This window comes from Emiliania huxleyi, assembly GCF_000372725.1.
Source record: "Emiliania huxleyi CCMP1516 unplaced genomic scaffold EMIHUscaffold_7, whole genome shotgun sequence".
Lineage (NCBI taxonomy): Eukaryota > Haptophyta > Isochrysidales > Noelaerhabdaceae > Emiliania > Emiliania huxleyi.
Window position 1 is genome coordinate 312416 of NW_005196756.1, and position 6000 is coordinate 318415.

Here is a 6000-nt window from a genome sequence, read left to right on the forward strand (position 1 = left end):
GCCGCAAGAGCTGCACCTCCATGCCGGCAAAGAAGGTGTCGTACTCGTAGTCGCCTGCGGCATCGACCTCGACGAAGGCGTTCTGTCCCCGCGCCCGCCGCAACTCCTCGAGGAAGGAGCCCATGCTCTGGTCGCGGCAGACGGCGCCCCACTGCTCGAGCACCACCGGCAGCCCGCCGCTCAGCCGCACGAGCTCGCTCGCGTCCGCATCGGTCGAGAGGTCGGCGTCGGTCTGCATGCACGCCGCGAGCAAGCGCAGCGCCTGCCTCGGCTCCAGCGTGTCCAGCTCCTGCGTCCTGCCGCCCGCCCGCGTGGCCACTTCGCGCACCCGCGTCGTCAATAGCCGGCCGGCATGCAGCCGCGTGAACGGCTGCGCCTGCTCGAAAGCCCACACGTCGTCGAGAATGAGCAAGCAGCGCCGGGTATCGAGCCAACGCTTGATGGCATCGACGATTGCGGCCTGCTGCTTTTGGGCCGTGTGCCTCTGTCCAACCGCGGAAATGTCGACGTCGAGCATGCCCGCCAGCTCGCGCAGCACGTCTAGCGCTCTGCGCTCCTGCCCAAAGCGGAGCCAAAATACGCCATCGTGAAAGGCCGACTGGACGCGGACGTCGAGGGCGAGCACCGCGGCGAGGGTGCTCTTGCCGAGGCCGGCGGTCCCCGCCAGCGCGGCGGCAACTTCGCCCCCCCTGCTTCCGCCCACGAGCGAAACCGACTGCAGGCCGTCCTTGATCAGCCTCTCGCGGAGAGCCGCATCCGCCGACCGCACTGTGTAGTGGTCGGGGATGGCAGGCAGGTCGCCGCGCACTTGCTGCCGCTGCAGAAGCACCGGGACACCCGCCGGCCGGCGGCCGTCCGGAAGCGCGCGGTAGCCGCAGTCCCGAGGGTCCATCAACGCCCACGCGTCTCTGCCGCGGCGCGAGATGGCCATCACTGCGTTGCGCGCCCCGTTGAAGCTGTCACGCGCCCGAGAAGCCGAGGAGGGCCCCGCGCCGGCGAGCCAGTGCTGGTAGAGGCCCACGCCGAAGCTCTTGGCCGCGCTGTCTGCAGTGACGGTTCGCCAACCAATGGCGGGCAGCGCGTACCGCTCGGCGAGAGCGACACACATCGCCTCGCTCTCACAGCCGTTGAGGCAGACGAGCTCCAGCCTGCTGCGGCCAGTCTGCCCGATGATGTTGACGAGCGTGGCGGGGAGCATCTGCTCCACGTTCCCATCTGGCTGTACGAGGCCGAGAGTGCGCTCGCGTGTGATGCTGTGCGAGGCGTCGCAGTGGCCGATAAAGTGCAGCACCCGCGGTTCGTGTTCGCGGAGGAGCGCGAGAAGCTCGCTCGCGTTGCAGCCGAATTTTGTCTTCGCAGCCAGGCCGCCGCACTCAAAGCAGTCGGCAATAGCATTCGCCTCCACCAGCGCGTTCGGCAACGGCGGCAAAGCACGGGGCGAGCACGCGACGATCAGAATGTCGACGAGGCCGGTCGCAGCGGCGGACAAGGCGATGGCGGCGGCGACTGTAGCTGCGGCGGTAGCGGCTGCATCACGTGCGGGAACGCCCGCAAACTCTGTCGAGGTCTGCGGATCCGCGAGGCTGTTTGATAGACCAACCTCCATGGACACGGCGCACAGAGCGGGAGGCGAACGCGGGATTTCTTTCTTTTTTCGTCGATTTTTTTCGGCGCCGGGTAAAGAATAAGAAAGTAAACGCAGCAACTCTATGCTTCTAAATCAGTCTGAGGGCGCGACGATCCCCGCGGCAGATATAATCCCGTCGGCGTCTCGATTGGCGTAGTAACCGCTTCGAACGGCGAGTCCAACAGCGACGCGGCCGCCGCCGCCGCGCCGCCGCCGCCGCCGCCGCCACCCGCGAGATCGAGCGGAGAGTGCGATCTCGTATTAAGGTACGCGATGAGCACGCCCACCTCGAAGACCTGGCTCGCCACCACGGCCATCTGGATGAAGTACACGATCCACCACACGGCGCTGCCGATGGTGAGGAGGCGGTCAACGTCGTCCTCCTGCGCGCACAAGGGGTGGGCGGGTGGGTGGGTGGGCGGGAGGTAGGGCTGGCGCGGGAGAGTGGAAGGGCCCTGGTGAGGAGAGGGGCGGCGGGGGGCGCACGAATCTGGCGCAGCAAATTGCGAAGTCGAGAGCATCAAGGCTCGTTCCTTTGGGAACGAGCTCGTTGCACTTCCAGTCGTTGCTGCCTGGTGACGTCGGTGGTGGCGCAGGGCGTGGGTTCTTATATGAACTGAGGAGCCTACTACTGCGGCTATTGCTATTAAATCGCCTGGGTCATTCAACAGCCAAGCCTTCCAGATTTGGGTGTCGCGCGACGACGTTGAAGATGAGCACCGGGACAAGCGCCAACAGCACAATCGCCGGCATGACAAACAAACATGAACTGCTTGAGCAGCTTTGGCGACGCGAGGACCACGCCGATCAAGGCCACTGCGTACATTACGAGGCCGAGAATTACGAGGCCGAAGCCAACCCCCCACCCCGCCTCGTAGAGGGTGGCCATGTCCTCAAAGTCGCAATCCTTCTCGCTCCAGACGTTGCATGAGCAGGCCTGATCGCACACTGGATCTCGCTCACAGTACTCGTTAGCGTGGTCGACGATGGCATCGGTGACAAAGAGCCCGCCATTGGGAGCGTTGGGGAGCGGGGCAAAGCGGATGCTGAGCAGCGAGAGGACAAAGCACACGCCGAGGTACCACACGCCGAGGTACCACTGCAAGGGTGAGGGGAGCAGGGAGGGGCGGTTTGGGAGACGGCAGGCGTGGCAAAATATGATGGTGGCAAGCAATCACACCATCAGCCCTTGCTTGATTCCGCAGCAGCAGCCGCAGCACCGGGGCTCGCCGCTCATCGCTCCGGTGGAGCTTGAAAGGCGCCCCTCGACCGTGAAGGGACACCCTGGCATCTGTTGTGAGCTGGGCGGTGTTGTGATTGCCCATGAGACGTCAAATCCCAAAAAATAAAAGGGAGGCGTTGGCTAGGGTTGCGCAGCTATGAACAGGAGCGAGTTCGCGCTGCGCTAGGCTCAGACGGCGTGTTCGCGCTGCGCTGGGCGGTGTTGTGAGACGTCAAATCCAAAGAAAACAAAAGTCACTCACAGGAATCCCTAACCAAAAAAGCACGATTCTCAAGTTGGGCCCTCAATCCGTCGCCCATGGGGATGGATCGCCCGCCGATTTTTAGCAAATCGTTTTGTCGGGTATCCCGCTCAAAGCTCACAATGGCCTCGAACGCTTCGGCAAGAGGAGAAAGGCCCGCCGACTCTCGAACCTCTGGGCTGTACGGCGCGCGGCAGCCGTGCCACACCTTCTCCCCGGCCACACCGCTCCCCACGCACTGCACGCCCACACCCACACCGTCCACACCGTCCACCCTACGTACAGCTGTGTGAGCAGCTCCCGGCGGGACCTCGAGGGACCGCACGCGCGCCCGCGCGGCGCGGGGCCCAGCCCACAGCCACGATCGCTCACAAGAGAACGCACCCCAGAGTACGAGAGACCCTTCCCCATGGCTGCCACGGCGCCAGCTGTCCTTGCGCGCGGGCTAGGCCGCCTCCCGCGCCCTGGCCCTCGCAGCGGCACCTGACGCGCGCCTCGCCTTGGCTGCGGCGAGCGCCGCCTCTGCCGCCGCCGCCGCCACGGCCGCCTCTGCCGCCGCCGCCTCTGCCGCCGCTACTGCTGCCTCCTCCGCCTCCTCCTCCGCTGCGGCAGCCTCCTCCTCTGCCGCTGCCACGGCCGCAGCCTCCGCCCCAGCCTGCCGGCGCGCCTCCGCTGCAGCCTCCGCTGCCGCCTCCCCGCCCTCCTCCTCGCCCTCCTCCTCGCCCTCCTCCTCGCCCTCCTCCTCGGCCGCCTCCGCCGTCTCCTCGCCGCCCTCCTCCTCGCTCGCCTCGCCCGCCGCCTCTCCCAGCGCCTCCGCCAATCCCTCGACCGACGTCTCCGGCGTGATGCCGAACCGGATCCTGTCCTCGTGGAGCTCCGCGAGAAGCCGGAGCAACCCCTCCCTGTCCAACGGCGCGGGCGTTGCTGCCGCTGCCTCTGCCGGCGAATCGGACTCCTGCGACGGCCCAGCGCCGCCGCTCCCGCCGCCCTTCTTCTTCTTCTTCTTGCCCTTCTTGCCCTTGGCGCGCTTCTCCGCCTCGACCTCCGCCAGCAGCTCCTCGGCGTGCCGCGCCGCCTCCTTCTCTTCCGCCGCCCTCTGCGCCGCCCTCTCCGCCGCGCCCGCAGCCCACGCCGCCTCCTTCGCCGCCTTCTCGGCCGCCGCCTCGGCCGCCGCATGCTCCTTGAGGACGCGCACGCACTCGGCGTGGCCCTTCGCCTTAGCGTACTGCAGCGCGGTCTTGCCCGCAGAGCGCAGCGTCGTATCTGCGCCCGCCCGCAGCAAGCGACGCACCACAGCTGGGTGGCCGTAAAGCGCGGCAAACATCAGAGCGGTGCCGCCGTCCTTGTCCTGCAGGTCGATCTCTGCGCCGTGCCGGACCAGCGTGTCGACCACCCGCTCGTGGCCTCTGTAGGCGGCCAGCATCAGCGCAGTGCTGCCGTTGCTGTTCTTCTGGTTGACCTCCGCGCCGTGCCGCAACGCCAGCTCGACCAGGTTCTCGCGGCCGTTCGAGGCGGCGAGGCTCAGCGCGGTGCCACCGTCGCTCTTCTGCAACGAGACGTCCGCACCGCGCCGCAGAAGCGCCTCGGCCAGCTCCGCGTGGCCATTGCCCATTGCGAGCATCATCAGCGTCATGCCGCTCACACGATTGCCGCCATCAAAGGTGTACTCGAACGTCGCGTCGACCCACCCGCCGCCGTCGAGCCACGCCAGCACCGGAAATCCGTCGCCTCGCTCAGCCGCTTCCACGATCTCCTCTGGCACCGCCCCGCCGCTCGGCTCGGCCTCCGCGCCGCCCTCGACGCTCGAAGCAGAGGCCGCAGCACTGGCACCCACCGCCGCTTCGCCTGCGGGTGCGCCGTTCGCCCCTGCGCCGTCCGCCTCGGCCGACGGCGCCTCGCGCCGGCCCGCCACCTCCCCGAGATACGTCCTGAAGGCCTCGACGCACTCGGTGTGGCCCTTCTCCTTGGCAATCTGCAGCGCCGTCTTGCCCGCCGCAGTGCGCAGCGTCATGTCCGCGCCCGCGCGCAGCAGGCGAAGCACGATGGCAGGGCGGCCGATGAAGGCGGCGCCCGTGAGCGCAGTGTGGCCGTCGCGGTCTTGAAGGTTGATCTCTGCGCCGTGCTGAATCAGCACGTCGGCCACCTGCTCGTGGCCCTCGAGGACGGCGCACATCAACGCGGTGCCGCCTTCGCGCTCCTGCAGATTGATCCCTGCGCCGTGCCGCAGCAGCATCTCGGCCACGCGCTCGTGGCCTTTGGCGGCGGCGAACATCAGCGCCGTACTGTCGTCGCTGTCTCGCGCGTCCGCCTTCGCGCCGCGCTTCAGCAGCAGTTCAACCAGCTCTTTGTGGCCGTGTTCGGCGGCGATCAGCAGGAGCGTACAGCCGCTCACGCCGCGACGCACGCACGTCGCGTCAACGCGTCCAGCCCCGGCGAGCCACGTCTGCACCACGCCGACCTTGCCGCTCTCCGCCGCCGCCTCGATCCTTTTCGGCAGCGAGAGCGGCGCAGCAGTAGCCGCCGTTGAAGCGTGCCCGCGCCGGGAGGCGGCCGAGCGAGCCTTCGTCCGGCCGGGCATGCAAACGGGCGGGGTTGCGGGTGCTGAGCGCCTCCTCTTCTCGGCCTCTTCTCGGCCTGCCTCCCGCGCTGGGCTTCGAAAAAAGAATTCGCGCGCCGCGCGGTTTCTTTTCGCATGAGAACGCGTTTTTTTGTTTCTTTCTTCGTCTCATCGTCTGTCGAAGTTGTCTCCGTTTCTTACAAACAAGAAGCCGCACAAAAAACAAATGCAGTCCAACACCACCAAGCGAGAGCGAGAGAGAAGAGGAGCGAGATCCTGGGGGGTTGGCTGCCACAAAGTAAACAGGACCAAAGCAGTCATCATGATTCATG